The sequence below is a fragment of the Periophthalmus magnuspinnatus genome, chromosome 18, assembly GCF_009829125.3.
Source record: "Periophthalmus magnuspinnatus isolate fPerMag1 chromosome 18, fPerMag1.2.pri, whole genome shotgun sequence".
Lineage (NCBI taxonomy): Eukaryota > Metazoa > Chordata > Actinopteri > Gobiiformes > Gobiidae > Periophthalmus > Periophthalmus magnuspinnatus.
The window spans coordinates 22,480,559-22,501,398 of record NC_047143.1 but is presented as its reverse complement, the minus strand read 5'-3'; the positions used below and the strand labels follow the sequence as shown (position 1 = coordinate 22,501,398).

At 40.9% G+C, this 20,840-nt stretch overlaps 1 protein-coding gene across 1 annotated transcript in view; it reads right to left on the bottom strand.

Annotated features, from left to right (window-relative positions):
- Positions 1–20,840, bottom strand: part of LOC117386519 (receptor-type tyrosine-protein phosphatase delta) — a 608,003-nt gene that overhangs the window by 320,067 nt on the left and 267,096 nt on the right. The window contains exon 6 of the mRNA XM_055228970.1: positions 4,326–4,434. The gene's annotated coding sequence lies outside the window, so the exon portion shown is untranslated. The remainder of the gene's footprint in view (positions 1–4,325; positions 4,435–20,840) is intronic.

The following is a 20,840-nucleotide window of genomic DNA, read 5'->3' as shown; positions in this document are numbered from 1 at the left end:
AAAACAACACCTTTTAAACAATAGACAAATTAAGTCTAATTCATACAGCTGAACACAAATGTGCCAGAGCGCATGGTCCGAATGCGCACTGTGTGCACAGGAGCAAAGCTAACGATTATACACGGTATATTTTACGTACAATTAAGTCAATAGCAGAATAAACCACGCTTACCGATCGAGAACAGCATCCAATCCATCAAAAAATAAGGTCCTTTACTCCTGAGTCCACTGTGGGATCTTTAATCTTTGCCATGAACCGCTCCAGGTCCGTGATGCCTCTAGTTTAACTTGTACAAACATCCACAGTGTCCTCGATCACGTCCTCCCTTTGGTTTGTCTGTTTCGTCGTGTTTAAAACGCAAAACAACAGTGCGTAAAATGTGCCATTATGCACACATTTCTGCATCCACTCGTTTCCCAATTCACCAAAGTGCCTTAATTTAAAAAAAATTAAGTCTTCGTCGACGGGCACTTGCGTCACTTCCGGCGCAACAAGGACCGGTCCATTTCTCCAGCATGGCATTGAGGAGTACACATTTTTTTCCGGGTACGTCTGTTTACGGAAAACCATGGCATGTGATACGTCATCCTGTCCCGCTGCTCATTGGCTGTGTGCGGGCTCAGTAACCCACAACCCCCACCTTATTGGCCAACATTGGTGTCAATCACAAGCTAATACGTGTGTTTAGCACTGGGGAACGAAGTTGGCGCTGTCAGAAGTTTATTATGCCTGAAATCGACTAAAGAAAGGCAAAGAAGTGACGGAGCAGATTTCATATTTGGAGTACTTTCCTGCAGCAGATTGGACATAATTTCTTGACTGGAATATATTCTCTGGACCTTTACGGAACAAATGAGACCAACTTTGTGTAAATATGTTGATGTTTGACAGAACCAGAGCGCTCAATGGTAAGTGAAGTCCAGATTCACACTTTGTGACTTTTCTATAAAAACGTCTTTCCTGTCAGCACTGTGGTGATTGCAGGTGAAAATGGTTTGCATATCCAGAAAGACGAGCGCCGCAGCTTTCATTTGATGTGTAGATTGTTTGTGCGGGTGACGCAGAAGTGTATGTACATTGCTGTAAAGTTGTAAAGTAGGCCCGGGCCGTCGGAACGTTAACAGGTTAATAATTATCGCGATAATATCGTTAATCGCGATTATTTTGGCCACGATAATCGTGAGTCTAAAATTTAATATCGTCCCATCCCTATTCCCAACGCGCCTCCCGACCACTGAGAGTAAAGCGGAAGCCCATCGCTCCTCTGTCATTGGTGGTATTTGTGGTGTGCTCTTACCCACAATTCCCCTGCTGCAGCTTAGTGCGAGATATACTCCTGGCATCGGGCCACTGGACTTTGTAATAATTCATGGTTCAAAAAGCCCTCCGTGTACTCACTCTGCAATATTTATACCCCTCGCGATGTATTTCCCTACTCCATCACCGCGCGGGCCGGCGGCGGGGATTTTCTTCAGACCGGGGCCGGTTGGAATTTCAGGAGACGGTTAAATCCGGCAAATGAACCCGTGAAATTGTTTTGTACTATCTTCTGTAGCCAATGGTATGTTTGTGCTTTAAATGTATGCAGTTTAATGAGGTATAATCACATATTAGCGATTAGCATGAGCTTAGCACAGGAGGTAATAGCATTATCCACTGTTCCAAGTCATTTTTGGCAACTTTAGCGCAAACTAGGTCAATTTGAAGCTTTCTGGTCAAAAACGCCTAAATCTAAGTGGCCTCTGCAGTTTCAAGCACTATGTAACATCACACAAGACTGCCCTGATTACAGCCACGTGTTTCGGATTACAAACACCTGGCTGCAGGGGCGGAGTTTGAAGTGCGGACACCTGCTAGACCAATCACGCTGTTCCGTTTACCTCCAGATCCCGCCCCCTCATTCTGCCCAAGTTTAGCAGCTCGATTTGAAATGTGGTTGTGGGCGGAGTTTAGGTGTTTAGTCGCACTTTAAGTAATGAAATGTAAGGATAGTTGTGACAGGTGTATAGCGATAGTAGTTGGATTAACAGCAGCAGTAGTAGTAGTAGTAGTAGTAGTAGTGGTAGTAGTGTTTGTCAAAGTTGTAGTAGAACTGGAAGTAATAAACATTTGCATTTATTTCTTTTTTTGCTTTGTTTTTGGGGAGACCTGGTTATTAAAATACAATCTCCGCATAGAAAGAATTTTAGTAGTAGTAGTAGTAGTAGTAGTAGTAGTAGTAGTAGTAGTAGTAGTAGTAGTAGTAGTAGCAATAGCAGTATTTGTCAAAGCTGTAGTAGCACTGGAAGTAATAAACAATAGCATTTTTTGTTGTTTTGTTTTTGGGGAGCTCTGGTTATTAAAATACAATACAATCCCCACATACAAAGAACTTTAGAAATAGTAGTAGTAGTAGTAGTAGTAGTAGTGGTTGCAGTATTTATCAAAATTGTAGTAGTGCTGGAAGTTAAAAAAACATTTGCATTTTTTTCTTTTGTTGTTTTGTTTTTGGGGAAATCTGGTTATTAAAATCCAACTTCCATATACAAAGAATTTTAGAAGTAGTAGTAGTAGTAGTAGTAGTAGTAGTAGTAGTAGTAGAAGTAGTAGTAGTAGCAGCAGTAGTAGCAGTTGTAATAGAAGTAAAAGTAGTAGAATTTCTATTAGTAAAAGGTGTAGTGGTGTTGCCTACAGTACCAATAGTGCATGCAACTGTAGTAATAATATTAGCAAAACACAATATTTTCTCAAGTTCACTTTAGAACCAATAGGTATCGACTATCCACATTACTTCTACTATAGTAATGACACAGATACTGCTATACTACACTAAAAAATAGCTCAAAATCATAACTATGTCTATAGCACTGCAGGCTGGTCCCAATCCGTCTTTTCAAAATCCATATACAGTTCTGTGTTAGTTCTAGGCTGTGCTTTTGAAGTCATACTTTTATTGGCCCTCCTCTGTCTGCTTCTCTTCCCCCTCACAGCCTGTTCCGATCATTTCATCCATTATTGATCCGGTGCATTTCCGCTGTACGCTGTCACATAAAACGCCTCAAGTCTCACAAGCCCAACACTGACACAGATCCATTGTGATGGCGAGAGCGCAATACGACGATTCAAAATGTCATCAAGGAATAAACACGCGATTCATTATTAAGGCTGTTTTTGCTCTGAATTGTTGAGTTCGGTCTCAGGCGTCGGTTCCGTTCTGTTTCAAGAGTTCAAACTTCGGTTATGAATGATGATGGTGAAGTTATAAATGGGTCGCATGTGTTTGTAACTGGTGAGATGTGCGTCGTACCGGGTGTCGTGATTGGCTCATGTGACGTATATCTAAAATGTGCTCTGTGTTAAGTTCTATTTCCAGACTGCTGATGTCACCCAATGCATAAATAAAGTCTCTCTCAAAATAGTTCAGTACATTCTGGAAACTGAGCTGAAACAAACACCTCAAACTGTTTATTTAACATCTTTATTCTCCATGTTAATAGTGAACTGGTTAAAAGCGTTTTTCGTCTTTTTCGGGCCGTACAGATGGAAAACTGCAAACATACCGCTAAAGCTGACTCAGTTTCCATCCGTGGAACATTTTAAATTTCAATTTGATTTTCATTCATTGATTTAATATTCTTCCTCATATTTATATTGCATTTTACTGTTTTAATATTGCTGTTATTATCATCATTTTGTATGTATCCTATTAGGCTTACAACTGGTCTCCCTGTTTAAATAAAGTTCCATGAATTATGTAATGATCTAAAAAAAAATTAAAAATACTTAGAGGTCTAGTCTTAACTTTCTTCTTTTACATGAAATATTTTGCACTATTCACATTTTTTTTTCTGTAAGTTTGACCCATCCAGACAGCCATCTCCACATATTGTTGCTACGCTTGGGGAAGACCACTTTAGCTGGAGGATTATTACTGCGCATGTTTTGGGTTCACAGGGAAAACCGGAGTTCAGAGGCGACCCACCCTGATACTGGGAGAAACAGTCGAACCTGGGACGTTCTTACTGAGCGGCGGAGACACAGTGCTAGCCACCACGCTGCCGTAAATAACCGTTAATCTGTTTTGCGCATTTGGTTGTATAGTTGAATATTATCCATCCATCCATTTTCTTCCGCTTATCCGGGGCCGGGTTGCGGGGGCAGCAGTCTAAGCAGGGACACCCAGACTTCCCTCACCCCAGACACATCCTCCAGCTCCTCCGGTGGGACCCCAAGGTGTTCCCAGGCCAGCCGAGAGACATAGTTCCTCCAGCGTGTCCTGGGTCTTCCCCGGGGCCTCCTCCCGAGGAAGACCCTAGTTGAATATTAACATTTGAATATTACTTACCGATAGTCGAGGCTCGTCTGTCGGGTTCACACAGGTGCCTGCATGCTGCCCACTGCCATGTTCTGTCCTCGCCGACTCACCATCCAAACTATGCCCCTTTTGCCCCCACCTGAGATGAAATAAATACAATAAAAATGAAAAATAAATAGAGAATCAGATGAATGTGAAGATTGTGCATGTAACAACAGAGAGTGTGCAGCTCACAATTACAAAACATCACAGTCGGCCAGCCCTGTTCCCCTGCAGGTTTTGTCCCTCATGAGAAAGAGAAAGGTGTTTTTTTTATATTTTTAACCCAAAAACTCTCCTTTATATACATTTTTACTGATATTGTAATCCCTGTTTTGCAACTTCCCCATTGCCAGACAGGTGGGCTTCTACAAAGGCTATCAAAGGCGCAGTGTGTAACGTTTCTGATAGAGCAGTGGTTCTTAACCTTGTTGGAGGTACTGAACCCCACCAGTTCCATATGCACATTCACCGAACCCTTCTTTATTGAAAAATTTAAAAAAAAAAAAATTCAAATTCAAGACATATGTATGTTTTACTGGTGCACAAAATAAACCGTGTATTAACATCACTGTGTTCAAAGAATAAAACCAATACAATGTATAAACTCACAACAAATACATACCTTTTCACAAAGACATGACCTTTTTTAATACTACCACACTGAAATTATTTTAATTTTGTATTGTATTATGTATTCCAATAATGAACTTACTGTATTTATGCTTTTTATTATTATTAACATTTTAATACACACCCATCACCTAATTTCCATCAGGCTAGAATAATAATGAATATTTACTGCAAATCAGTGTGACTTCTGTTGTTGCCTTTGAGAGACCAGTTCAGAAATGCATGGCTTCACCTTGGCCACTCTCATGTCATTTTCACTGCGAAGTCTGTTCCTTTTCTTCGTTTTTATGTCGTTTTATGTTTTTATGCCGTTCAAAGTGACAGTATTCAATGACCAATACACAGAGAGAAATCTGTATCTGCACACCCAGCTGCTCTATTACTGTACATTTACATATCATATCAAAACACAATATATATAAACGTATATTTGTAAATAAAATATATTCAAAACAACTGGTATGGGTCAAAATAAAAATATATTTACAAACCACACACTGCAAACAGTGAACAAACACACACTGGAAACTAAGAACACACTGCACATGTGACAGTGTGACAGTCATTCTGTGACAGAGGTTGGAGGATCGAGTCCCGCTCGGACCAACTTCTGTCATTGTGTCCTTAGGCAAGACACTTCACCAATCATTCACGCACACTTTGGTGTGTGCGTGAATGATTGGTGGTGGTCGGGGGCGCAGATTGGCATTAGCTAATGCTAATGATTACACATAATACACATTTGAGCCACAATTAAGTCAATAGCAGAATAAACCACGCATCCAGGAACAGCATCCAGTCCATCAGCACATCAGGTCCTCTACTCCTCAGTCCACCATGAGATCTTCACTCGGTTCCACGAACCGCTCCGGGTTCGAGATGCCTCTTGTTTAACTTGTACAAACAGTGTCCTCGGTCGCGTACTTCCTTTGTTTTGTCCGTTTCGTCATGTTTAAAACGCAAAACTGCTGCAAAACAGTGCGTAAAGTTACGCAATTACGCGCGCGTAATTTTACGCGCGGATCTTTGCCCGAGGGCGGGCCGTCGGAACGTTAAGGGGTTAAACAGCACTTAGAATCATTAGCGAGTCTTCACTCCACATCGGCTAAAACTCTGGGAGCGGGACATGAGGACGTCTGTCAGTGACGTTGATAAGCTGCACAATACGTCTGTGAATCACATAATTGGCTGGAGCAGCTCGTCCCCGGTCACACTCACTGACTCACATTGAAAAAGAGACCGTGTCAGCAGTGCGCAATTGCGCGCGCGCTCAGCTTAGAGGGAGCAGTGTTCGATAGGCACAGCAAAGGTGCATTTGTCGAATTAGGACACGGCCAGCGTCTGGAGACGCTCGCAGTCCGCGAATCATATGAGTCTGGTGCGTGTCTTGACCTCCGCCGAACCCCTGGGACTGACTCACCGAACCCCTAGGGTTCGATCGAACCCAGGTTAAGAACCACTGATCTAAACATTGTATTGGAACTGGAAACATGAGGCAGTGTGGTGCCGTAAAGGCGATTATAATCGTGTGCGATGATCGCGATTATAAAAAAAAATGCCACAAACGATTAATTGCGGACCTTTTTTATCGCAATTAATGATATTATCGTATATCGTTCCATCCCTACTCCTGGATGAGCCCCCTCTGCCCCTAGTCCTGAGTGGCTCTGGTTCTACAGATTTGAGCTCGATCTGCAAATGGATACACATTAGTCCTAGACACATCTACAGCCTGTCCGTCCATGGGAGTGGATCTCTCCTTCACTGTGGTTCTCCTCGAGGTTTCTCATTTTCCCACAGGGTTTTTGAGTTTTTCCTTGCCGAGAAGGAGGGTCTAAGGACAGGGGGCGTTTATATTAGGGATGTGACGATATTAAATTTTAGACTCAGGATTATCGTGGCCAAAATAATCGCGATTAACGTTATTATCGCGATAATTATTAACCTGTTAACGTTCCGACGGCCCGGGCCTACTTTGCAACTTTACAGCAATGTACATACACTTCTGCGTCACCCACACAAACAATCTACACATCAAATGAAAGCTGCGGCGCTCGTCTTTCTAGATATGCAAACCATTTTCACCTGCAATCACCACAGTGCTGACAGAAAAGACGTTTTTACAGAAAAGTCACAAAGTGTGAATCTGGACTTCACTTACCATTGAGAGCTCTGGTTCTGTCAAACATCAACATATTCACACAAAGTTGGTCTCATTTGTTCCATAAAGGTCCAGAGAATATATTCCAGTCAAGAAATTATGTCCACAAAATAAGATCCTCCATGTCCAATCTGCTGCAGGAAAGTACTCCAAATATGAAATCTGCTCCGTCACTTCTTTGCCTTTCTTTTGTCGATTTCAGGCATAGTAAAGTTCTGACAGCGCCAACTTTGTTCCCCAGTGCTAAACACACGTGTCAGCTTGTGATTGACACCAGTGTTGGCCAATAAGGTGGGGGTTGTGGGTTACTGAGGCCGCAGACAGCGAATCAGTGCTACAGATGAAAGTTTACGCCCCACTCTTCCCCTTGTAGAATCAACCAATTACATCACACACATTTAGTGACGCTTTCCCCTTACAGCCAATGAACAGCGGGACAGGATGACGTATGACATGGCATGGTTTTCCGTAAACAGACGTACCCGGAAGAAAATGTGTACTCCTCAATGCCATGCTGCCGAAATGGACCGGTCCTTGTTGCACCGGAAGTGACGCAAGTGCCCGTCGACGAACACTTAATTTTTTTAATTAAGGCACTTTGGTGAATTGGGAAACGAGTGGATGCAGAAATGTGTGCATAATGGCGCATTTTACGCACTGTTGTTTTGCATTTTAAACACGACGAAACGGACAAACCAAAGGGAGTACGTGATCGAGGACACTGTGGATGTTTGAACAAGTTAAACTAGAAGCATCACGGACCTGGAGCGGTTCATGGCAAAGAGTAAAGATCCCACAGTGGACTCAGGAGTAAAGGACCTTATTTTTTGATGGATTGGATGCTGTTCTCGATCGGTAAGCGTGGTTTATTCTGCTATTGACTTAATTGTAGGTAAAATATACCGTGTATAATCGTTAGCATCGCTTCTGTGCACATAGTGACCTAAGTAAAAGTACCCGTTAAAAAATGTATTTTAAGAGTAAAAAGTAAAAAAGTATTTCACACAAGTGTTGTAAATTTGTTAAAGTGTAAATGAAATTATATTGATTCAAAAATTGTACATACTGTATTTTGGTCAGCAGTGACAATACAAATCCGTTTCTTATTTTTTCTTATGATTTTTGTGTGTTTATTTTTGCTCAAAGCCAAAGGTTGAATTAGACAACTTTTCAAAACAGGAGGTGACCACAAAAATGTTAAAAAAAATATATGAAAAGTACTTTTTATTTTTCAGTCCAGTTAAAAAATGTAGTGAAATACAAAGTACAAATACTGCTCACAAATGTAGTAAAAATAAAAAAGTATCCACTATAAAATATATTTAATTAAAGTACAGATACCTAAAAATTGTACTTTACAGTGCTTAACTACTTTTACTTTGTGACCTTCCACCATCTATCTATCTATCATTCTATCTATCTATGTATCTATCTGTCTGTTGTTTGTTCAAGTTCTGTTGTTGTGTCCTTAGACAAGTATTATAGAGTGAACGAATAATGTTGAACAGTGTTGTGCTTCATAAGGCCTTTGCAGACACACACACACACACACATATATGTATATATTCACTATATTTGTATATTTGTACTTAATGTAAGATATGCACATATACTTTTAGTGTTCTGTTAGCATGCTGTTAACATATGTGTCTGCAGGTGATCATGTGCTTTATAGGATTATGCTGCACACACCTGGATCATGAATATGTGTAAATTAAACATTGTAAAAAGTCAGATTATTGAAACAAATCCATTTTTGAATGATTTTAAAATGTAAGTGTTGTTCTTGTTTATGTTTAAATGTGATTTTAGGTTGAACTCTCTGGACATTCTCATTTGCATAAGAGCTGTGATGTCATGGCGATGGGGTTCTATTCCGTGATGTCATGGCGATGGGGTTCTATTCCGTGATGTCATGGCGATGGGGTTCTATTCCGTGATGTCATCGAAAGTTACCATAGGTAACGCTCTGTTTACAAAAGTTCATTTCCAAATTTCCCGCGAAGAAAGCAGTCACATTTTTTTGAGCTCTCCAAGTAGTTTCACAACTCAACAAAAACGATGTTCAGACACTTCATATGTTGTGGAAAGGTTAGTTATCTGTAGTTAATGGCAATATTAGTGTGATTTAGGTTCAAGTTAATCATGTTTAGTCTGTGAGAGTTTTGAGTCAGGAGTAGTTTGTCTTGTGTCAGTAAATTTTAGATTGAAGTAGTTGCCAACACTTATATAACTTATATACACAAACATATTTTGTGTTTTAGGATGATGTACAAATACTCCAGAGTCCAGATACGAGAGGAGAGAGCAAGCCACGTGCGCCAAAAAGGTACAGCCATGAAAACACATCTTTGTAACAACAGTCTGAAACTACACATGTGATTTACTGCAGTACACAGAGCAATATGTGTGGCAGTGTACTGTGTCACTGCTCATGTTTTTATGTAAAAATATGAAGCTAAGATGCTACTGCAATGTTGAATCTCAATGATGAAAACCAAGTGTCTGACCAACACTGACCACTAGGATTTTAACATCAATTTGTGATTATATTGTATTACATCTTACAAATTGATGCAAGAAACCTAATTTATTGATTTATTTACGTATTTATTTCAGTTTGGACAATGTGGAGCCCTCCAAACCCCGCAGATGGTGTTCATGGCTGCGGCGTGTCCTGGGATTTTCTTCAGTACGTCACATACTCTTCACTTTAACAGTTAAACTGCAATATGTGTTTAAAATAATATCTGATGTTTGAGTCTTGTGTTTTCCTCCACAGAAAAAGGACCGACCTCCATCAAGAAAAGGGAGTCTCCTCAGGTTCTGGCAAGTAAGTGCAACAGTCAACAGAAATGAACAATTCATATCTAAATATGTGACACGTGATTAGCACTGAGACACATTACAATATACAAGAGCCAATATGGAAATAGGACTTTATTTTTTGCTGTTTTTTAATTTTATTTATTTCCTTTAACAGAGGAGAAACAAGGTTTCTCCAGATCCAAACCAAGGACCAGAACCAACACCAGGACAGGCCACAAAGCAGGAGAAAAAGGTTTCTAACCAAAGTCTGAAAGAAAAAGTTCCTCTATTGAAGATCAATTTTCCGTTATTCAAAGGAAAAACAAGGTATACACTTGTTTACACAGTTTTTTTCATGAGTAATCATAGATGCATATGTTAAAACACACTAGTTTTAAGTATTAAGAATACTTTTGTAATCTCTGTTTTGTCTTTCTATAGCACCAATCCCTCTAAGCCTGGGATGAAGTTCAACCTGAAGCGCTTTGGGTAAGTTTTTTTTTAAATGTGATGCTGCTTATTAACAATAACTGGTCAGAGATCAGATGATGATGTTGTTTTAATTTGCAGACTGCCCAACATTGGAAACAGTTGTTATCTGAACGCCACTGTCCAGAGTCTCATGACCTTAGAGCCGTTTATGATGAGCGTGAGCTCTCAGGAGAACCTCTGGAGGGACAACACAGAGGCAGGTCTGTTGAGGTAAGAAAGAGTTAAGCACCTTTAGTAAATATAGTTTAATCATTTTGATCACTTTTAAAGCAGCCATCAGTGGTCATTATATAAGGACAACTTTTTATGCTACTTTTCTCTCTCAGACACTGAAGTTTTGTTTTTATCAGTTAAGATACAAACTTTTTTGTTTCTTTTTACTGATGGCGAATTACACAAAAATGTCATGTAAACCATACAGGGTGAAATGCTTTATTTGATGAGCCCATGTCTCTTCCACAGACATCTTCATGCCCTCCGAGAGGCCAGATACTCCACTGGCAAGGACCAGAGGATGAGGCTGGTGGTCTCTTTGAAGGCCCTCGTTGCATCCAAGGCCCCGGAGTTCAGAGGGTTTCGACAGAAAGTGAGTAGCTTTAACCGTGACTTGGGGATGTTCCATTCTAGCAAAAATCAACATTATTGAGCTCATAATTGAAATAATAATGATTATATATATTAATATGTTTTATGCCACCATTTGGTAGTGCATTAGTCTGAAATTAGTCTTTACTTGAGTTAATTTAAGTCATAACATATTTGTAAAGATTTCATGAAGACCAACATTTCATATTTTATATATTGATATTTATTGGATCTAAATCGTTTTCCTTGAAGATGATAAACTAAACTTAATGTGTGTGTTTCAGGATGCTCACGAGTTTCTTACCGTGTTGTTGGAACAAATTCAAAGTTTGAGGCCAACAATGCAGAGCTTTGCCTCCAGCCTGGGCACGATCTACAGCTGCCCAGTGCAAAATCTGATCTTCAACATGGACTGGACCAGGACCTGCCAGAGGTACAGGCTCTCAGCAAACACAGTGCTCTTGATTATCATGTACTCCATAGAAACTTCATGTAGTTCATATACCTCACATACTGTATTCATGTTTATGCAGGTGTGGAACAGGCTCGTCTCAAACGCAGATCTTTAACAGCCTGTCTTTGACTCTGCGCCGCGGTGCTACAACTCAGGAGCTTCTTGAGGATAATTTAAAAGTAAGCTTTTCAAATTGTTTGCTTTGGTATGATCAAAGTATTTATCTGTCCAAGTAACTTTTCGTGGGTATTTGATGTACTCAATACGATACTGTCTTTTTAATGAATAATCACATTATGTTTGACTTTGACAGGCCACAGAGCTGCAGTTTAAGTGCATATGTGGATCTGAAATCTCACACCAGCAAACATCCTTTTCAACACTGCCAAAGTAAGTGAGCAAAAGTTTATTTGAATGAAACGACTGTCTTCTCCTTATTAACCATTGTTTACACTTTGTCCTTATGCAGTGTTCTCATTCTCCACCTGAGGAGAATCAGATATACGCCCTCATACGAGCTGGAGAAAGTGAGTGATGCCATACATCTAAACAGAGACATCGTGGTGACATCAAGAAACGTAAGGACACTGTCCAAAGTTATAGTGAAGTAACCTTTGAACTTTCTTAGTAACCTGTCATTTGTGCTTTATACAGGACGCAGGATGTTTCAGTTTGGTGGGGATCATTTCCCACATTGGATCCTCTCCCCACTATGGTCAGAAAACTATTTATGACTAAACATGAGTAAAATATTTGAGTGAAACTTTAACTACATCATTACCGTGTGTGTGCCCCTATAGGACACTACATCTTTGATGGGCGAGACATGTCTGACAGTCCCCATGAGCCTGATGGGTGGCTGTCGTATAATGACGACCACGTGGAGAGGTGCACTGGGAGCCAGGTCTGCAGGAGCAGACAGAGCAGTGCATATATCCTTTTTTACCAGAGGTTCGTCTGCAACTAGAGGTGCTCCAGGGCTGTTATTGCTGCAAAAAGATACATACTCCAGAACCTCCAATAATACTGTACATTACTTTCAATTACACGACTACCATTACTGCACTATACTGTACCAGTACCAGTATCACTGGAGGTATACTGCCTTCAATGATACTGGTGATAACCACAAAAAAAACAAAAACAAAAAAAAAAACAGGGAACGCTCTGCTAACCTAAAAATAACTTTCCCAAAACGTTAGTCATAGTATTGGTTTTGGAAATAGTAGCAGTTTTGGTACGGAAGTAATACTGGTGCAATAGTAATAGTAGTGTCAATTCACAGCAGCAAGTAGGAAGTAGTAGAACTGGAGTATGTTTTTCATTGAGGAGCAACCTGCACGTCCTGCAAAAGTGTCATGAGTAAGTAGAACTGCATGTGTAGGACTTATGTCAGACATTATGTACTCATGTGCTCTTTTAACATGATCATTTTAGGAAACGACGCACACACGGAGCCGTGCTGCAGTATTAATGTAGCAATATCCAGCTGGATGACCCCTACCCTCTCCTGGATGAGCCCCCTCTGCCCCTAGTCCTGAGTGGCTCCGGTTCTACAGATTTGAGCTTGATCTGCAAATGGATGCACATTAGTCCTAGACACATCTACAGCCTGTCCGTCCATGGGAGTGGATCTCTCCTTCACTGTGGTTCTCCTCGAGGTTTCTCATTTTCCCACAGGGTTTTTGAGTTTTTCCTTGCCGAGAAGGAGGGTCTAAGGACAGGGGGCGTTTATATTAGGGATGTGACGATATTAAATTTTAGACTCACGATTATCGTGGCCAAAATAATCGCGATTAACGTTATTATCGCGATAATTATTAACCTGTTAACGTTCCGACGGCCCGGGCCTACTTTGCAACTTTACAGCAATGTACATACACTTCTGCGTCACCCACACAAACAATCTACACATCAAATGAAAGCTGCGGCGCTCGTCTTTCTAGATATGCAAACCATTTTCACCTGCAATCACCACAGTGCTGACAGAAAAGACGTTTTTACAGAAAAGTCACAAAGTGTGAATCTGGACTTCTTACCATTGAGAGCTCTGGTTCTGTCAAACATCAACATATTCACACAAAGTTGGTCTCATTTGTTCCGTAAAGGTCCAGAGAATATATTCCAGTCAAGAAATTATGTCCACAAAATAAGATCCTCCATGTCCAATCTGCTGCAGGAAAGTACTCCAAATATGAAATCTGCTCCGTCACTTCTTTGCCTTTCTTTTGTCGATTTCAGGCATAGTAAAGTTCTGACAGCGCCAACTTTGTTCCCCAGTGCTAAACACACGTGTCAGCTTGTGATTGACACCAGTGTTGGCCAATAAGGTGGGGGTTGTGGGTTACTGAGGCCGCAGACAGCGAATCAGTGCTACAGATGACTGAAAGTTTGCGCCCCACTCTTCCCCTTGTAGAATCAACCAATTACATCACACACATTTAGTGACGCTTTCCCCTTACAGCCAATGAACAGCGGGACAGGATGACGTACGACATGGCATGGTTTTCCGTAAACAGACGTACCCGGAAGAAAATGTGTACTCCTCAATGCCATGCTGCCGAAATGGACCGGTCCTTGTTGCACTGGAAGTGACGCAAGTGCCCGTCGACGAACACTTAATTTTTTTAATTAAGGCACTTTGGTGAATTGGGAAACGAGTGTGTAGGAGCCATATGATGTGTTGGTTGCTATGGCAATGCGTAAGGGGCGGGGTTCACGTGGGCAAGGGTGACGTACTGGGAGGTACAAAGGCACCGGGTTTCCTGCTCTCTGACAGGTAGAGAGGGGAGACGCCGGGTAGCCGTATTTTTCGTTGACCGCTTTATTTTTGTGCTTGTTACCATACCAGTTTTCTGTAGGCCTACAACTTACCATCTTTGTATGTGTAACCTGCTTAGACACTGTGGAACCAACTGATTAAAACACCATAAAACGCACTTCGTGAGTCATTCAGTTCTTCCAAATAACAGCGCGTCAGAACGAGGTACTGGACCCGGACTCCTCTCGAAGCGACACAGGATTATGGTCGCTACAGAGTGGATGCAGAAATGTGTGCATAATGGCGCATTTTACGCACTGTTGTTTTGCATTTTAAACACGACGAAACGGACAAACCAAAGGGAGTACATGATCGAGGACACTGTGGATGTTTGAACAAGTTAAACTAGAAGCATCACGGACCTGGAGCGGTTCATGGCAAAGAGTAAAGATCCCACAGTGGACTCAGGAGTAAAGGACCTTATTTTTTGATGGATTGGATGCTGTTGTCGATCGGTAAGCGTGGTTTATTCTGCTATTGACTTAATTGTAGGTAAAATATACCGTGTATAATCGTTAGCATCGCTTCTGTGCACATAGTGCGCATTCGGACCATGCGCTCTGGCACATTTGTGTTCAGCTGTATGAATTAGACTTAATTTGTCTGTTGTTTAATTCTGCAGTTTGCATTATTGTAGGTAAAAATCTAAGATGTGCACACATTAGCGTCTCATCTGTGCACACGGGTGAGGCGCGCGCTGGTACGTTCCTGTGGAGAGTTACGAATCAGACTTTGTTTATTGTTGATATCTGACAGGATACAGTTCAGACAAAGATAAACACAGAAGCTACAAGTGTCATTGCTATGTCAGAGTGGGCAAACACCACAAACTAACATCTAAACCAGTGGTTCTTAACCTTGTTGGAGGTACTGAACCCCACCGATTCCATATGCACATTCACTGAACCCTTCTTTATTGAAAAATAAAATATAATTTTTTTTCAAATTCAAGACATATGTATGTTTTACTGGTGCACATAATAAACCATGCATAACATCACTGTGTTCAAAGAATAAAACCAATACAATGTATAAACTCACAACAAATACATACCTTTTCACAAAGACATGACCTTTTTTAATACTACCACACTGAAATTATTTTAATTTTGTATTGTATTATGTATTCCAATAATGAACTTACTGTATTTATGCTTTTTATTATTTTTAACATTTTAACACACACCCATCACCTAATTTGCATCAGGCTACAATAATAATGAATATTTACTGCAAATCAGTGTGACTTCTGTTGTTGCCTTTGAGAGACCAGTTCAGAAATGCATGGCTTCACCTTGGCCACTCTCATGTCATTTTCACAGCAAAGTCTGTTCCTTTTCTTCGTTTTTATGTCGTTTTATGTTTTTATGCCGTTCAAAGTGACAGTATTCAATGACCAATACACAGAGAGAAATCTGTATCTGCACACCCAGCTGCTCTATTACTGTACATTTACATATCATATCAAAACACAATATATATAATGTGTATTTGTAAATAAAATATATTCAAAACAACTGGTATGGGTCAAAATAAAAATATATTTACAAACCACACACTGCAAACAGTGAACAAACACACACTGGAAACTAAGAACACACTGCACATGTGACAGTGTGACAGTCATTCTGTGACAGAGGTTGGAGGATCGAGTCCCGCTCGGACCAACTTCTGTCATTGTGTCCTTAGGCAAGACACGTCACCAATCATTCACGCACACTTTGGTGTGTGCGTGAATGATTGGTGGTGTTTGGGGGCGCAGATTGGCATTAGCTAATGCTAATGATTACAAATAATACACATTTGAGCCACAATTAAGTCAATAGCAGAATAAACCACGCATCCAGGAACAGCATCCAGTCCATCAGCACATCAGGTCCTCTACTCCTCAGTCCACCATGAGATCTTCACTCGGTTTCACGAACCACTCCGGGTTCGAGATGCCTCTTGTTTAACTTGTACAAACAGTGTCCTCGGTCGCGTACTTCCTTTGTTTTGTCCGTTTCGTCATGTTTAAAACGCAAAACTGCTGCAAAACAGTGCGTAAAGTTACGCAATTACGCGCGCGTAAAATTTTACGCGCACGTAAAATTTTACGCGCACGTAAAATTTTACGCGCACGTAAAATTTTACGCGCACGTAAAATTTTACGCGCGGATCTTTGCCCGAGGGCGGGCCGTCGGAACGTTAAGGGGTTAAACAGCACTTAGAATCATTAGCGAGTCTTCACTCCACATCGGCTAAAACTCTGGGAGCGGGACATGAGGACGTCTGTCAATGACGTTGATAAGCTGCACAATACGTCTGTGAATCACATAATTGGCTGGAGCAGCTCGTCCCCGGTCACACTCACTGACTCACATTGAAAAAGAGACCGTGTCAGCAGTGCGCAATTGCGCGCGCGCTCAGCTTGGAGTGAGCAGTGTTCGATAGGCACAGCAAAGGTGCATTTGTCGATTAGGACACGGCCAGCGTCTGGAGACGCTCGCAGTCCGCGAATCATATGAGTCTGGTGCGTGTCTTGACCTCCGCCGAACCCCTGGGACTGACTCACCGAACCCCTAGGGTTCGATCGAACCCAGGTTAAGAACCACTGTGATAGAGGCATTGCCAGCTGCTTCTCTCTGTGGAGATGTCATTGCTTTGCCCAGGAAGTTCCACAGTATGGCATTAACTTTATCTAAATCCATGGAGACAAGCAAGTGACACCATCAGGCCCGTTTAGAGGTCAGATCTGTTGAAGAGCGGGGCCCACTCACAGGATGTTTCTCATGGTATTAACCCCCAGGACCTGGCGTTCAAATACATGGACATATTTTGGGCTGTTTGGGCCACAGTGCAATTTGTTTTATTTACAAGGTCCTGATGTCCACGTATGAGATCATTAAACTGTCACTTAAAGGTGACAGAAGAGTATAACACAATATAGTTTAGATTCAAGATGGACTTTGTTAAAGGCACACACTGTTTCAAGAGGCACAATTGTTGTTTCTCATTTTGTTTTTACACACAGGATAAATGTTGCTATGTTCAGGCACTTAACAAATATTTTTTGCAAAACATTATTCAAATGTGAATTTATTCATTAAAAAGTAGAATGAAGGTCCTCATATGTTGACATAATTTTTCTCATAATGAAAAAAAAAAAAAAAAAAAAGAATTCTTTATTTTTACACCCATCAGGTCCCAATCAGCCCAAATAATAAAGAGAAATAAAAAAAGCATGCCATGCAAGAGCTCGGAAATAAAATAAATAAATACAAATTTCAATTGAATAAATGCAATCTATACTGTATATATTTAATGCCATACTGTGTAATATTCCAGGTTACGCAATGACATGTCCATGGAAACAAGCAACTGGGGGTGCTCTAGCATAATAATACAAGATCATGCTTAAAGGGCCCATACTATGCTGTTTTCTGATATGTTTTATAATGTTGTCTGTCTACATCTCCAAACCTCAAAACACTCTGTTCCACCTTGTGATGTCATGTGGTAGTGCTCCACTGTTTGTAAAGTCCATGCACTTTCACTAGACTCATTTGGATGATTTCAGCCCTGGAATTGCCAATCTCTACTGAAGAAAAAGGTAAAAGATAACTGTTAAACTACTGCTTCATGACATCACAGGGTGGAGCAGAGCATTTTGAGCTTTGGAGACGTAAACAGACTAATTGTAAAGTGTTACTCAAACATGTGCGAATGAAACAACTCCAGGTCTGTTTTTGAGGAGATAACGACATCATAACATGACTTAAAGCTCACAACAGTCAATTTTGTGCAATATGGGAAGTATCACATTTGAAAACAGAACACATTCGAGACAGGTATAAATCAGACGTCCATTAGCTTTAGCATATTTGCACAGCCGCCTCGTGCGTAGCTGATAAGGCCGCTCTAGGCAAACATTACAAACCGGACCTATACATCTCGCTGTGTCGAATTCGTACATGCACTAGACTGGAATGGTTGGAGCTGCCGTGGTGTTTTGGCATGCACAGCCATCGCCAGCAGGTCCACAGAGAGCGCAGTGTTATGCCAGACGGCCATGTTGCTCATGTGACCCCATAAAGCAGCGTGTCCCTTTAAGCCATATAATAAATCATAGTGGATGTGGAGGTCTGTGAAACACGCACACACAAGCACCATGTACGGCACAGCGAGAATGTAAAATGGAGAACAAGGAAACCAGTCAGGCGTTTTGAGATATATGTGCGGAACAAATGTTAATATGTAGTTGAAGGGTGGATGTATGTGTTTTTCTTTTGTTATGTTTTCTGTTTTGTAGTTAGAAGATCTTGTGTAATTTGTGGTTTAAGTATCGTCGTATTTTTGTGTTTCGAGTTACACAAAACTGACTGCTGTAATGTTGTTAACTCATCAAAAACATATCTGTGTCTACGTCCAAAGCTAAAATGCTCTACTCCACCTTGTGATGTCATGAAGTGGTAGTTTTTTTCAAGTTAACAGCTACCATTTAACTTTAGCTCAGTAGAGATGGGCAATTCCAGGGTTGAAATGATCCAAATGATTCTAGTGAAGGTGTATGGAGCTTAAAAGCACAGTAAAGCACTTCCTGTATCACCACATGACATCACAAAGTGGAACAGAGTGTTTTCTGTTTGAGAAAAGAACTAAATACGCAGGGTTTAAATGTGTGCAAATTAAACAAAACACAACTCCAGGTATGTTTGTGATGAGGAAACAACATTATAACATATCAGAACAGAACTGATCTATAACTTGCCCTTGCACGCTCCTACTTATTTTCACGAATAATTAATGTTCATATCTTGGTTTACGAATTTACTAATACTATAGCGAAATAAAAACACCAGGATCACGTTGAGCAGATCAATACGGACATTTTAAGACCAAAATGACGAGGCTCATGGCAGCAGTTTCAGAGAGATGGCTGACAATTTTTCAATGTAAAGTGAACTGAAGCCAGAGTCGATGAAGCATTTGTCCATTTTATATGTATATACAGTCTATGGTATGGACCTCAGGCGGAGTAGTACACCCAGATTGTTGAAATAAGGCTAGAAGAACCAACTCTCATCAGGTATTGTGACGCTTTTTCAGTTCATAAACGCACAAATCTGCTTTCCAATCTATGGAACGAGCCGTACACAACTGCGCCTGAGTGTGTGTTGTTGTAATAACCTAAAAAAAAAGTCTAGCTTGACATCATGAACTGCTCGGCTGGTTAGCTACTGATTTTCCAGGATGGATTCTTAAATGGGACAAGCGCAATATAACATAAAACAAACTATCCGCAGTGATGCTTTATCATTTGCAGCCCTGTGTTTCTTCCTTGTTGTGGCTGTGGTCGCTCTGACAACACTACTTTTTTACTCCTCATTTACGGTAAGCACTTTAGGAAGTAGAGTTTGAAAACTTTGTGGCTTATTGCTATTCTAAACCAGGTCAGCTCCTCTATGGCTGTGAAAACCTCGTTGTAAAATATTATGTGACAAGAGCAGAGCGCCTATGCAACCTCCATTTTGTATAACTGTGTACGACATCATGTACTGAGGGTTTAACACGGCGACGCATGGAAGTTTAATGCCCTAATGGTTTTAGTGCAAGAGTTTTCTAGAAACGTTGACATACATTTCGCTGATATCGGCCGTGTCTCAATTTGACGGTTGCGCGCTTCGAAGTCTCGTCGAAGTACCCGGTCGACGAAGGGCGCTCATCCGTGTAGCCAACTTCGACCGCGTACGTCAACCGCTGTGTGTTATGTCGCCAACAACTGTGATGTTTGCTGACTAAGGAGCTATATGGCTTCTGACTTATGACCTAAACGGGTAAAATGGACCATGAAATAATTGCAGTTTTATTGTTAATTCTTTATTATTTCCTTGAAGAAGAGTCGAGGTATCATTGTCGCAGCTGTTTATTTTCGTTTAGATTGAATGAAGTAAAGAATTAATCTTTCCTTTTGAATATCAATAGACAAATATAACGTTCTAAGTGATTTTTCCCCCCAATTGTAGCTAGTATTACATAAATATATCTTGTTTCTCCTGTAGAAGAAGTCGCGCGCGGTGCATGATGGGATATAGCAGTGCGCGAAGTTTACTCGGATGCACGCTTCGCTCGCGGCCGATCTCCATGGAAATGCTAGAAACGCAGGGCACATTTGTCGGCCGCATTTGTGGGGTGCATGAAACGGGACAGGTCTCGTCGCATTGGAAGTTACGTAAGTGCCCTTCAAATGCAACCTACGAAGTGTGCAACCGTCAAATTGAGACACGGCCGTTTCCCGTCATTTTCAGTGTGTTAGACGTTTGTAAATATAAAAGTTTACTGCCGTCTCATGTTTCCTAATAAGTTTATTTAGACAACACATTTAAAATAACTTCAGATGACCAAAATGCATCGAAAGTCACACATTACATAAGAAAAGAACATTAAAATACCAAGATATCCTGTGTAGCTCGTATTAAATGCCAGGGAGAAGAGGCAGGTTTTCAGTCTAGTGTTAAACTACGTTGCAGACTGAGAGGATCTGACAGGCAGAGGGCGCTATTTCATAGTCTC